Raw genomic sequence first — 14,886 nt, 5'->3', positions numbered from 1 at the left:
GCTCAAGCTTTTGCTGACGTATCCATCTTTCATTGTCTCCTTGACTGGGACTATGATGTGGCATAACAAGATCTTTGGTGTTCTTCACTTCTTTTTCAAAATTTGATACTATGGAAAGCTATGCAAATAGACGAAGGCTAAGTTTCACAAGCCACAACAATACCTTCAATCTGACTCTCAAAAAAGAACAAGTGAATAACTTTTCTAGCAAGGTAAGCTATTTAATTACACAATTAATGGCGGCACACTCATCTCGGCTATAAAGATTGATGCGGTAATAAAACTGTCGAAAATAGCAGCTAACAGGTATCGTTGCAAAATTACATGGAAAGTGATCCAAAATGGAATATTGATGAAAAAATTTGCATATGTATGCCTTTTATGCTTATGCGAGTGATCCCACAAATTTAGGGATTTTTTTAATCCCATTTGGAATTTTTCACATAAAAAATTGACCTATTTTGGGTGAAAATGAGCTAAAAATGACATAGTTTTGGCTTTTCCAATGAGATGCTTCCTCGGTACTTGAAAGGTGCCACGCTCTCTGGTGGTGTAACATAAAAAAACACCTGTACCCAGGACAAATACAAGAAAGCAAGACCGTTTGAAGCAAGACTTGAAGAAACAATGGAGCCCTTGGAGGGACTCATATTTTTGCCACCTTAGATGTGTGCGTCAATGGGATTAGACCTACCAAGTTTTGTAGTGAGAATGGATTAGATCTAGTTCTCTTTTGCATGATTAGTGTGAATCCAGATGAAAATCACTGAGAACAATAGAGCCTAGTGAAGTACAAGAAGGGGAGACTGAAGTGCAATGCTTACATATCTGGGATGAGATGTCTATTACAGATCTTACCATGGAAATTGATTCAAGTTACATCTTGGAGCAAAACAAGGAATCAAGTGATGAATGTTACTGTGACACCTTTGACACCCAAGGATACTTTGAGCTTAGCATAGATGATGAAAAATTAGAAGGTCATGAGATTGATCTTGAAACAAAACCTGAAAAATTCTTAGATTTTTCAAATCAAAAATCTAGAAGACAACAACATTACAGAAACAAACGTGCAACAAAAGGGATGAGAAACAATCCGATGCCAGATATCAAAGAAAAATAGTCGTACTTGAGGCTAGTGGGAGCCCTTGAGTGCTTAAAAAACAAAGTAGCTGGAAAGCCAAAGGAAGTTGAGTTCATTTACAAAATTGAGCACACGGGTTGGGAATCTTCAATTGTAGTGGTACCTAAGAAGAATGTCAAATCAAGAGTGTGTGTGTGTGTGTCAATCTCAAAAAGGTGAATGAAGCTACTATCTGCGATAATTATCCTCTTCCTATCATTGATTATGTCTGGGAAAGAATAGTGAAAAAATGCACATATAGTTTTTTTGGATGGATTTTAGGTTACAATCAGTTCGACTAACTCGGAAGATCAACACAAAACAGCCTTTGTAAGTGAATGGGGCATTTTTGCTTACCGAGTGATATCTTTCGGGTTGACAAATGCACCGGCTACCTTCCAAAGACTCATGGCTCATGATTTTAGAGAGTAACTGCGTATATCTTTAGAGATCTATATGAATGGCTTATGTGTGTACTCAATGTTATCAAAGACCATATAGAGCATCTAAAAAAGTTTATTTGGAAAATTTCACACCTATTGGATATGCCTGAATCTTGAAAAGTATGTTTTCATGGTTAGAGAGGGCAAGATGTTGGGACATATTGGGCCTGCGAACAGAATATCCACGGACATGGACAAGATCAAGGTGATTGTGGACATGCCACATTTGAAAACAGTGAAGAGGTTCAATCATTCATGGGACATTGTGGATACTACAAAAAATTTATCTACATGTACGCAATTATTGCTAAGCCTCTCTATGGTTTGATTGTAACCTTTGACTGGACAGAAGATTGTGAGAAATCATATTAGAAATTGAAGCAAGCATTGTTATCATCACTAATCCTCAAGGCATCCTATTGGAGAAAAATCTTTCATGCTAATGTGGATGCGTCTGCTTTTGCTATTGGATATTGTGTCCTAGCACAACCTGGAGAGGGGACTATGCATTTTTTTATTTTCTATGTCGGTCGTTAAATGAACAATGCTGAGTAAAATTACACAACTATGAAAAGGGAAGGATTGGAAATGGTGTACACGATGAATAAATTTTGACATTATCTCCTAGCCAACCAGTTCATTTTCTTTGTGGACCACCAAGCAGTGTTGTATTTGGTCAACAAGCCATGCAACACGGGCCGAATGGTGAGATGGTTCATCATCTTGCTTGAATTTGATTTCATAGTTGTGGTTAAAAAGGTGAAAACTCATCAACAGGCTGATCACCTTTTCAAACTACTATACAAAGAGAGCCTAGACGGTGTCAAAGATGATTTACCAGATACATATCTGTGCCATCATCTTTGCGTACGAGATGTGGTTCAGACACCCAGTCACTACTAGAAGGAATGATGATTCCTCTCGTGAGCATATCTTAGATAGCTTGATCAATTCTATCTTTCTCCAAAAGATTCTCCGCGAGTCCATGTGGGCTGGAGGAGCATCCCTAGTGTTTATTAGTAATTACATGTTGTGTGGAAAAATTGATCTGTGAGGTTTGTGTAGTTGGCTGAAACAGTTTGGAGAATTTGTGTAGGATGGTTCGGACATCTCGCAAGCGAGTGTGAGGATCTTCCAGTGCGCATTGTGTGTGTGACCATGGGGTTTCTATGTAAACACATAAACATCTGGATAGGTAATGAGGCAGGTAATACCAAATGTTGTGAATCAAGATGTAATTGAGCCCTGGTTTTAACAAACCAATCACAACCTAACGTCATGGGAAACAATTGCTTGGGCAAAACATAAAAGGAATGATTGAAAACTTTATGAGAGAAAAAGAAAGTATAATGAGCTTGTGTATGTGAGTGGTAGACTGTCTGGTCCCGCTTAGATGTTTTCCAAAAGCTCGGCTAGATCAGAGTAGCAGCATCAGCAAGTTGTACCAGGGCATTCTTGTGATGTTGTTGCGCACGTAGCTGTCTGCAATGTTGTCGAACATGACCATAATTGTGGCAATAGAGGCACTTTGGTCGACCTTGTGCATCCCCCTCGGGCAATGCTCGCCTAGAATTCACCTGGGCATTCTAAATGTTGATGTCCATGGGCATGGGATTGGACTCCATCGGGTGCTAATGTGTCGTTGGTTGAGGTACAAGGATTGTAGGAGCATGGGTTTGTAGAGGCCTCAATACGTTGTGCAATTTGGATTGCAACATGAAAAGAGGTTGGACCCTAATCCCAAACACGTGTGGAGATTTCGTGGCGAAGACGAGGCCAAAGAAAAAACAATTTCATGTCCTCAAAAATTGTGGGATCTACGCGTAACAGGAGCTGGTTCATCTTGATAGCAAATTGTGCGATTAGCTTGAATTTTTGTTGCTTCAAAGCATTGAGCTGCTGTAGTGCCGTATGTGTAATGTTTTGATGAGCAAAACTCTGAATCAACAACGCCTTTAGAACTTGCAATCACCTTTGTTCCCATGTGGCTAGTGGATGAACCAGGTTGCGGCAACATCCTCTAGCAACGTGCAGACCTCCATGGCTTTGCGCTCCTCAGACCAGTTGTGATAGCTTGAGACATTTTTGAAATGGTCTAGCCACATCAGCACATCCTCGGTTGGTAATCCAGAAAACGGTTTGGGGCAAATCTTGGGATCTGGCCTATGGGCATGTGATGCGTTGGACGATTGGAATTTGAGCAGGGTCTGATTAGCGTGGTTTATCTGTAACAGCATATTGGATACAACTTGAAACATGTGCTCCATTTGCACAGGCTGTGTAGCAAACTCAGGATGCATAGATGCATCCTCAAAACGAGGGGCTTGGGACGGAGAAGGTGGACGGCTCACGACTGAGGCTGGCGTGAAAATCAGGGCTATGCAGCTTGCAAGAAGGGCGTAAGCAGATCAAGGAGGGAGATTGGTGCCCGTCAACTCCTCCAATGTGGAATACACAGAATCAGAATGAGTCTTGAACTGAATACCATTCTTAGACTCCCTTGTTCTATTCATAGTGGGTTGTGGATACAAGCCAAGAAAGGCTATGGCGAAGAAATTGTTAGTTTGGTGGGAGCGGAGCAGGCTACACCATAATATGATGCTCTTATAGAAAATGACACATGGACTTTATGTGGTTTGCCTATGGGAAAAAAGGCCACTGGTACGAAGTGGGTTTACAAGTTGAAACGCAAGCCGAATGGTGAGATTGATTGCTATAAGGCTCGACTTGTTGCAAACAGTTATGCACAGCAAAATAGCATGGATTATGAAGAGAATTTTGCTTCCACTTGTTGTATGATTACTGTTGTTTTCTATGTGTATTGGCAGCTCATTTTGGCTGGGATGTACATCCGTCATACATTGTTACTGCATTCTTGAATGGTGACATATTTGAGGAAGTTTATGTAACGCAGCCTCACGGTTTTGTCAAGAAAGGACAAGAGGATAAGGTGTGAAAATGTAACAAAGCTTTGTATGGGTTGAAGCAATCTCCTCGTGCTTGGTATGGGAAGGCTGACATGAGGCTTTCGTAACAGTACCATAGAAAGCACATTGTATGTGAAGCGTCAGGGTGATGTACTTCTCATTGTGGTTCTTTATGTAGATGATTTGTTGATCACTGAACCAAATGAGAGACATATTGCTCAATTTAAGGCTGATTTGAATGCTAATTTCAAGATGAAAGATTTTGGGACTGTTGCATCATTACTTGGGTATATAATTTAAGCAGTGTGATTGTGGTATTGCCTTGTGTCAGAAAAGTTACATAGAGACATTGCTATGTAAATTTGGACTTGAGGATTGCAAACCTATTGCCACTCCCATGGAAATAGGTTTGAAATTGAGTCTTCATGATGCCGGTGATCCTGCAGATGTCACTCTTTACCAAACTGTTGTTGGATGCCTCATTTATGTATGCAACACGAGGCCGGATGTTCAGTTTGCAGTCTCACAGGTTAGCAGATGGCTGTCAAGAGGATTTTTGGCTACTTGCATGGCACTTTACATATTGGCTTGTTTTAACCCAAGGGGGGATCATTGTCGCCAGACTTACATGCATTTTTGGACTCAGATTGAGTTGGTTGTTTTGACACGCGAGTGTCCACAAGTGGTTTTTGTTTCATGCTTGGCAATTCATGTATATCATGGTTGAGCAAGAAACAACCTACTGTGGTTACTTCTAGTTGTGAGGTTGGGTACATGACAATCTTCACAGCTACGGTTGAGTGTGTATGGCTCAGACGCCTTTTGGATGATTTGGGTGTTAGACAGGACACTGCGAACACTACCTACACTGACAGTCAGAGCGCATTCGCAATTGTTGCGATGAACCCAGTTTTTCATGCTCGCACAAAGCACATTGAGGTGCATTAACACTATGTCAGGGAGAGACTCTCAGCATGAGAGATCAGCTTGGCTTATGTGCCAACACAGGAAAACCTTGCAGATCTTTTCACAAAGGCATTCTTTCGTGAGAAGTTCGAAGCTTTCCGCAAAGCTTTTGGCTTACTCCCCTTTGTGGACTGATCATGTCCTCAGGGCATGGCACTTCCTGTTACTCATGTGCCAACTCTTGTCCACCGCATCACTCCAGGGGAGGTTTGTTACCATATACATGTGGTAGTGATGTGTGTGAACAGACTTAGGACCGCCGGGGCATTTTTTTCCTCACTAGGAGGTTTTTTCCCCATGCATTATATATAAACCCAGCATTCTAGGGCTGTCTATCTTTCCATTGCACACTAAGTAATACACTCTCTGTCGTGTGCCTTGAGCTTCCTTCGTCTTCTCCAAGTTGTGTGTGTTTTCTTGAAACCCTAATTCCAACACTATTCCGGCCTTTAAACAATAGTTGGATGTGGATAAATCTTTGTGAAATTATCACCCTTGTATCTTAATTTAGTAGGGTCTATAGAACTTCGAGGGATACTTAAGCTTTTCTACTAAAATTCTTGTGTCCACTCTTACTATTTAAGCTATATCTTATGTGGTGGTGTAGCGGGCTATCGCCAAAAACAAGAGAACATGACCAACACATATTCGCTAACCACTTGATGATGATCTTTAACTTACGTTGGAGAGCCTACCCCATAGCAGCTTGTGATGGCAGTAATATATTGGACTCAGGAATCATGAACATGCACTAAGCAACCAAATCATTCGCCATGTTAACAACACAATTTATAGCCGCTTGGAGGGTCCAAGCGGAGCCAATGCCCAAGCACCACTCGTCTTCATATAGTCAATGATTGCTCTTGAGCTGGCTAGCGTAGAAGATGGATGACATGTTGAAATATTCACCCACTCCTATCTCCACCTTGCAGGATATGAGGTTGTTGCAGAGAGAGATGTAGTCCAGGCCGTTGTCCTGAATCCCTGGATGCTCAAATTCGTGTAGGTGGCATCATCCACCTCAATGCTCAGTGCGTACTCGAGGAGGACGAGGCACGGTAGAATGAAAGATGCATGCCGAAGTTACGAGCTTGAGAAGAAAGAGAAAGAGAATACATAGTGCTCAGTAAGGCTTCGTACATTCATTTTTTGACAAATTTTTTTTAATCTTTTACAAAAATCATCTTTTATACCTTATCCATAAGGTTTTAGGTCAAAAAATGAATAATCTGCAAACTCTTTTACAACCTAGAGATTCAATGATACAATCAAGAGGCATTTATCCCCGTTCAGTTTGGCTCATAAGTAGATTATCACTTACATGCTTGGCTCGAGAATCAATATATTACAATGCGTGTAGTTAAAAACGTCCAAATTGCTCAAAAAGTAAAAAATTACAATGTAGGCTAAGATAGAGGCTCATAGGTTAGTTATGCAGCTAGCATTTACTTCCCTCCAATCCTAGTTCATCCATAACACAACTAGCTGATGGCTAGGTAGTACTTCGACCATGGTGCTTGATGACGGTTATGGAGGTCCTCCAAAGCTTTGCAGTATTTGATGCAAAGATCTTTCTCTACAGTGGTGCATTGTGATTTTGTTCTTTCTTCAATGACTAAGTTATAGGCCACAAACCTCGCACGGAGGTTTTGTACAATGGGGCAACAAATTCTAGATCAACAAGTGAAGAACCTTGTGTGGAATGCCTCTTTGAATGTCTACATTTATTATGAAGGCAAAAACATAATCCTGGCATAAACGGGGGCATAAAATCCTTAAAGTACTTCATTTAAGGTTCTGTTGAATAAGTCATACCATAAGCCCTTGTTTCCCTTGAGGAATGAATGGAAGCTCACCTACATGGCATTAAGAGAAGATATGTATGGACAATATATACACAAGATGTTTGATATGTATGAATCATCATATATGAATTCTGACTTTGTCTTTGTGTGTGTCGAGTGTATGCAAATGTTTGCAAGTGGAGATATGTTTATCATACAAACACAACATTGGTGGTTGTATTGAATCTAACTCTCTTTTCTTATGATGCATGGGGAAAATATTGGTCCATTTGAGACAAACTATGATACCCGCGATACTAAAGAAGTAAAACTTTGCATTTCAAAAAGTGGAGTACATGCTAGGTTGCAGAGCTTTCGAGGAAAGTGATGATCGACAATTTCACTTCTAGCCACGAATGTACCCATTTATCCAATATTTTCTCAATGTGGTTTCCTTATTTATTTCACAAATATACTCGTTGTGGTGGACTTATTAATTTATTGCCAAAAATTTAATCACTCTCATAATTTGTTGGCAAGTTAAAAGGCCTTCGAGATCCCATTTTATCATAAATGAAGTGCGTGAGTTCGTCGAGAGGATTTTTTTAATACCAAATATTTACATAATTATATTCACAAGAGGGTTTTTGAAAAGGAATTTTTTAAAGAAGTTACAATCTCTTAAAACACAAGGGGTAGAGGGATTTTAATAGAATATCGTAAATGCATATTCCAAAGACCTTCCATACATGGATTTTGGAAGGTTTGGAACCCCCGGTTGTACATATGTAGGTGGGTGGAAGAGGATGAGCAAGACTAGGAAGTGGGAGGCTACCACATGCAAGTATGTGGGATTGCCATGCTAAACTATAAAGAACAAGTGATAAAATCACAAGGCCTGCCAAATTAAGGAAACTAATAAAGAACATGAAAGTGAAACAAAAAACTACTAGGATGGTAATCATATTGATCCATAGAGAAAGTGATTTACAGATTACATCATAAATGTTGACCGCGATGAAGGATTGAAGAGTATCAAAGTGGTATTTTGATAGGATAAACACAAACATAATGTATGGAATCATGCCAGGCCTGATAAAATTTTCTTCTTGAGATGCAATTTTTCAAGTACCCTTTCATATGCTTTGTGTAATGCAATTAATTTATATAATTTTCCATATATATATCATTAACTTAAAGATATAAACACAAAAAATGATAAGCAATTTTGAGATTCTAGCATGTCAAATGACATGAGTTTTTTTTAAAGCACATGTTTTTATAGGCAAAATAGCCCTTGACAAAAAAAATGCGTCAATTTTAGGCCTTGATCTAAGGCTAGATCCCACTTTAAAATCTCTACGACTCTAAGCTTTAAAAAAAACATAAGCATAGTGAATTGAATAAAAAAAGCACCCTTAAGCTCTACACCCTAAGCTTTAGATCCCTATGCTCTACACCCCACTTTAAAAATTCTACATTTTTAAGCTCTAGAGCGCCTTTTACAAATTAAAACTGTAGATTCCTAAGTTGTAAATCCCACTTTAAAAGCTTTAAAGTTCTAAGTTAGTAAGCCCTAAAACTCTAACGTCTCGGGGTCACCCTCCCCCTACCTGTGGATCCATGTAACATTTTCACTTTCTTTAATTCAAATTTTTACCTTCTAATAAAAAAAACTATAGTTTCTCATTGGATTAGCTTTAAAATCTAAAAAAAAAAATCTTTAAAGATTAAAGCTCTAAAGGATAAATTCCTTCCATAAAGTTTTAATCAACAAAAATGACAACTTTAGTTATTACCTAACCCTTCACAAAAAAAAAGCCTCAATTTTAGGCCTTGACCTGAGGCTACATCCCACTTTAAAATCTCTACATCTCAAAGCTTTAAAAAAAAACATAAGCATAGTGAATTGAATTAAAAAAGCACCCTTAAGCTCTACACCCTAAGTTTTAGATTCCTATGCTTTACACCCCACTTTAAAATTTCTACATTTTTAATCTCTAGAGCGCCTTTTACAAATTAAAACTGTAGATCCCTAAGTTGTAAATCCCACTTTAAAAGCTTTAAAGTTTTAAGTTAGTAAGCCTTAAAACTCTAACGTCTCGGGGTGACCCTCCCCCTACCTGTGGATCCATGTAACATTTTCACTTTCTTTAATTCAAATTTTTACCTTCCAATAAAAAAAAACTCTAGTTCCTCATTGGATTAGCTTTAAAATCTCAAAAAAAAAAACTTTAAAGATTAAAGCTCTAAAGGATAAATTCCTTCCATAAAGTTTTAACTAACAAAAATGACAACTTTAGTTATTACCTAACCCTTGACAAAAAAAAAGCGTCAATTTTAGGCCTTGATATGAGGTTAGATCCCACTTTAAAATCTCTACATCTCTAAGCTTTAAAAAAAAACATAAGCATAGTGAATTGAATTAAAAAAGCATTCTTAAGCTCTACATCCTAAACTTTAGATCCCTATGCTCTACACCCCACTTTAAAAATTCTACATTTTTAAGCTCTAGAGCGTCTTTTACAAATTAAAACTGTAGATCCCTAAATTGTAAATTCCACTTTAAAAGCTTTAAAGTTCTAAGTTAGTAAGTCATAAAACTCTAACGTCTCGGGGTGACCCTCCCTCTACCTGTGGATCCATGTAACATTTTCACTTTCTTTAATTCAAATTTTTACCTTCTAATAAAAAAAAAATAGTTTCTCATTGGATTAGCTTTAAAATCTTTTATAAAAAAAATCTTTAAAGATTAAAGCTCTAAAGGATAAATTCCTTCCATAAAGTTTTAACCAACAAAAATGATAACTTTAGTTATTACCTCAAGTTTCAACCGTGAATGAAATTCTCAAAATAAAAAGATATGTAAAAGAACTTCTCAAATTTCAAAATGAAAAGGTGACTCTTGGGATTTGTGGAGCCTCGAAGCTTTATCATTTAACATATAAGGATGTCAACGTTTCATGCTTTCTAAGGCATTGGGCAACACAAATTCTTTTCTTTGATATATGAGCGTTCATTTCATTTTTTAAAACTCAAGACATGTCCATCATTAGATTTACACACTCTTCATTTCAATGAGTGTCCACTATTTTATTTCAACCAATCAACATTTTAAGTCTATCAAAAAATACTTGAAAATACAACTCAATTTTATTCCTATTTTAGTCAGCAAAAAGAGAAGTGATCTCTATAGCCTTTGCCCTTTGGGCAAGCCAAAAACGGATCCCGGACCCTCACCATTTACTTCTTCAAATCAATTATCCTATATAAATTGCCATGATAAGATATGCAAAGAAATTCGAGAAAATCATGAAAATGCCTCTCAAGATTTTTTATGTGGTAGCATAGCGGGCTGTCTCCATAAACCAAGCAAGGCAGCCAGACATGCAAGAGCACAGGCCCGCGTCGCCGACACATATGCGCTAACCACCTGATGATGATCTGCAGCTTTCACTGGAGAGCCTGCCGCATCGGCATCAATATATTGGAGTCATGAAGCATGGACAGGCACCGAGCATCCAGATCATGCGCCATGTGGACAACACAGTTTATAGCCTCTTGGAGAGTCCAAGCGGAGCCAATGCCGAAGCTCCCCTGGGCTACATATTGTCGATGATCCATCGCCTTCTTGACATTGAAGCCTACCGGAAAATTCGACGGCATGCATCTTTCGTTCTGCCCTGCTTCGTCCTCCTCGAGTACGCATTGGGCATTGAGGTGGATGATGCCACCTACGCCAATTCGAGCATCCAGAAGTTCAGGACAGCGACCATGGACTACATCTGTCTTTGCCCATGATTGTTGTTGCGTTGGCTAACGTAGACGATGGATGGCATGTTGAAGTAGTCGCCCACTCTTATCTCCACCTTGCAAGATATGAGGTCGTTGCAGAGATAGATGTAGTCCATGGCCACTATCCTGAACTCCTGGATGCTCGAATTGGTGTAGGTGGCATCATCCACCTCAATGCCCAGTGCGTACTCGAGGAGGACGAAGCACGGCAGAACGAAAGATACATGCCGTCGAATTTCCCGGTAGGCTTCAATGTGGGGAAGGCGATGGGCCTTGCGGTAGAGAGCTTGCACCTTGACAGCTTGGAAGTAGTCCTCCATGCAGGAGATGAATCGTCCTCCATGAATGATTGTTGTTGCGTTGGCTAGCGTAGACGATGGATGGCATGTTGAAGTAGTCGCCCACTCTTATCTCCACCTTGCAAGATATGAGGTCGTTGCAGAGACAGATGTAGTCCATGGCCACTGTCCTGAACTCGTGGATGCTCGAATTGGCGTAGGTGGCATCATCCACCTCAATGCCCAGTGCGTACTCGAGGAGGACGAAGCAGGGCAGAATGAAAGATGCATGCCATCGTCGCCAACGATGATGAGCCAGGCGATCATTTTGGTGGCGTGAACGAGGCGCGTGAGAGAGGAGGCGGCAGACATGGTGCGGCAAACCAAGCGCGGGAGGAGGCAGTTGAGAAGTAGCTGGCAGGCAGCTGCGGAAGGGGACTTTGCCACCTCCAGAATCCACCCATCGCGCTGCTCCCTCACCAGCTCGTAGAGAGGGCTGAGCTCAGTGGGGAAGGAGCAGTGTATTGCTGGCACGTCTTCCAGCTTATCAGCACCACAATTACGTGGCAATCGCGTAAATGGCGGTAACGACGTGCGCATATAAGAGCCCATGTACTGCTGAAACTGGGCACTGACCAGCTCGCCATCCCTGGGGCTATGGAAGCCTGCATGTCGTCTCTCTCTCTCTCTCTCTCTCGCTCTCTCTCTCTTTCACACACACACACACACACACACACACAGACAGAACGTGCTTGCTCTCTTAATGCTGATGCTGCTGCTTTGATTGGAATTGTATCCTTATATGGAGGCTACGGGCTGCAGACTCCAGAACTGGAACCACCAAGCACTTTCAATCACATGGGTGACCTTTTTTGCGTCGCATTCACCCTTGAGGACATTTTGAGGACGCACTAATCATGGGATGGATTCCTTTTTAAGACCTGTCGGCCCCCCTTTCAAAGTATAATGAAACAACACCAGTTATGGGACACGATATTTGTAATGAATATCGTAGCCGAGGTTAAATCTACACCGTCCAACCTAGGCTGCATCCTTGTTGGCAACTTCGGCTTCAAAATAGCACTTCGCTATTGTGCAGCTGGTACTCCTTTTTTGAACACTAGCAAATATCGAGTTTGCCCTCGATCTTTGCTAGTGGACTGTCACATATGAAATCGTCGAAGATGGAGGTAACTGCTTTCCAACCCATTTTTGCTCGAAATGGTGAACAGTGCAAAAAAAGCGCTTGTGCAGAGCTTACCCTACGGCTTGAGCCATTTCTTGATCAAGAGGCCTTCACCTTCCACATTCACAACTTCAGTCTCACCAATGAATGAAGGCTCCAACTTGGATTTTAAGTCTTAACTTACGCTCACATAACTTTGGTTTCACCATGTTGTTGAGCTCAAGAGGAAGGAGCAGCGTATTGTCAACACTTGCAAATTATCAACAACACAAGGTGGTGCATGCCGCACCATGATTCAAAGGTTATCAAGTCCTTACCACTCAAAAAAGTGAAAATATTTTGTGAACAATGCTTTAAATTAGTTCTTTTGCTAGGTTATGTGTTTTTCAATGGCATCCATATTCTCACTTTTGCTCATCAACGATGTATGAATCACATTCTCTTGTGGACGGGCATTGGTGTCTCAAAGCATACATATACAGCTCAAATGTTGACCACTCTAAATATTGAATATCCTCGAGGGTGAATTTATGAATGGGTGATGCACAAATATTATGGACCCATTTGGAACCAACGGACAAAGTACCTTTTAGCATGTGTATAATATGGTACAACATTCGTAAGTTTGGAAAGTGAGTCATCAATAGGTGACTCCAAAAGGTGGTTAGTCGATCACATGCTTCCATACACATGTCTCAAAATATGGTCTTTCTATTGGTAGAACATAAAGGGTATTTGAATGGGGGGCCACCCATCCTGTGGGAAAGGGGTATAGGTCGAGCATAAACATGAGTATTCCACCATGTCAATACCAGTTTTTGTTTCACTTTGATCAAACAAAAAACGTAAAGCCTCACAACGACATTTCCAACGAAGATGCAAAGGAAGTTATATGAGGCTTCTTTTTATGAAAGGAACCCATTGATTTATTAACCAAAACCTTTTTTTTGGAAAATTATCAAAATATCCCTCTAATTTGTGAAAATTCCCATGTTCAAAAACTCCCAAGATTTTCTAATCCTTATTGTTTTTTGACAATTGAAATCAATTTTTCAGTGATTAATCTTACAAAAATTACATCGCAAAAAAAGGCATCTTGTATTGATAGACAATCAGTCTTCTTATGAAAAGCTACAAATTTTTTTATCCTTGGAGAAAGTTAACATTACAACCAGGGAATTTTGAAAAATTTGAAGGGCATTTTGGAAATTTATGAAAAAATATTGGGGGTATTTTTGGAATTTCTGAAATTTGAGGGGCATTTTGGGAATTTCCACAAATTAGAGGGGTTTGTTTCGTAATTTAGGTTTTTTTAATAAGAAAGAGATCATTTTGTTCTTTCAAACATATTAAAAAGCAAGGTTTCGTTATGCTCGTCGAATGCACGTTACAAAAGAAATTTTGAATAGTGCACTCTGCAAGCGAGGTACGAGCAAGAACCTGGATGCAAACGAGGCAAAGTATGGCACAAATTGATGCTTAAAAATTGTTAAAAATAAGCCCACATATTCCATTGAAAAATGGAGAATATCATCGCCGAAAAGCACACATCATGTGCATCCACATGGCAATACAAACAAGCATCAAAACATGCACAAAATGTGCATCAAATAAGCATCCAAATCAACTAAAAACTCAGCTCACAATCATGCCATAAATGCCAATGGAACTCTCTTCAAATCCGTGCCCATACTCTCCAAAATCTATTCAATCACACAAGTCAATGCACATAACATGTGATGAATCTACTCTCGCATCTTTAGAGTCCACAAGAGTGCATACATCCACCAAATGTTCTCATCTCATGTACATAAATTTGCTAAAATTTTCAGTCCACACTCTCTTCACTGAGAGAAAACCATATATGCACAAAACAAGAGAAGGACCAAGCTCAATCCAATCTCTTTGGATGTAGTTAATCACCTCTAAAAGCACTCTAAATCACCACAATATCTACATCATCTGCATATCAATCTGCAAGTGTATGTTGTCGTATGCATACATATACGCATGCCAAAAAAGTCCTGCAATACAAAGGACCTGTAAGCATAAGAACCTGCAAAAGTAGACCACCCTACTGTCTAAAATAGATAACTCCCAAACCGTTCAAATTTGTAGAAATTTTCTTCTGAAAAGTTGTAGAGCATATGAAATGGTCAATAACAAGGGAATCGACTTGAAATGTTGATTCTAACCAAGAGAAATCTAATCTGCAAAATTTGCAGCCTATCTAACACAACATGAAGGCAGTATGAGAAATGTATCTCAAAATCGATGAGGATTTTGAGAAAACTTTCTTCTGCAAAGTTGAAGAGCACCAAAAAAAAAAGACAACGAGTGTGAAAATTGACCTGAACAGACACCTTTTGATGGATAGAAAAATA

General features: G+C 39.6%; 1 pseudogene; it reads right to left on the bottom strand.

Annotated features, from left to right (window-relative positions):
- Window positions 1-10,419: 10,419 nt before the first annotated feature.
- LOC147444270 (uncharacterized) lies at window positions 10,420-12,061 on the bottom strand (annotated as a pseudogene).
- Window positions 12,062-14,886: the final 2,825 nt, after the last annotated feature.

Source organism: Adiantum capillus-veneris, chromosome 13 (genome assembly GCF_014529385.1).
Source record: "Adiantum capillus-veneris isolate H3 chromosome 13, ASM1452938v2, whole genome shotgun sequence".
NCBI lineage: Eukaryota > Viridiplantae > Streptophyta > Polypodiopsida > Polypodiales > Pteridaceae > Adiantum > Adiantum capillus-veneris.
The sequence above is the reverse complement of the archived record's forward strand: the minus strand, read 5'-3'. Positions and strand labels throughout refer to the sequence as shown.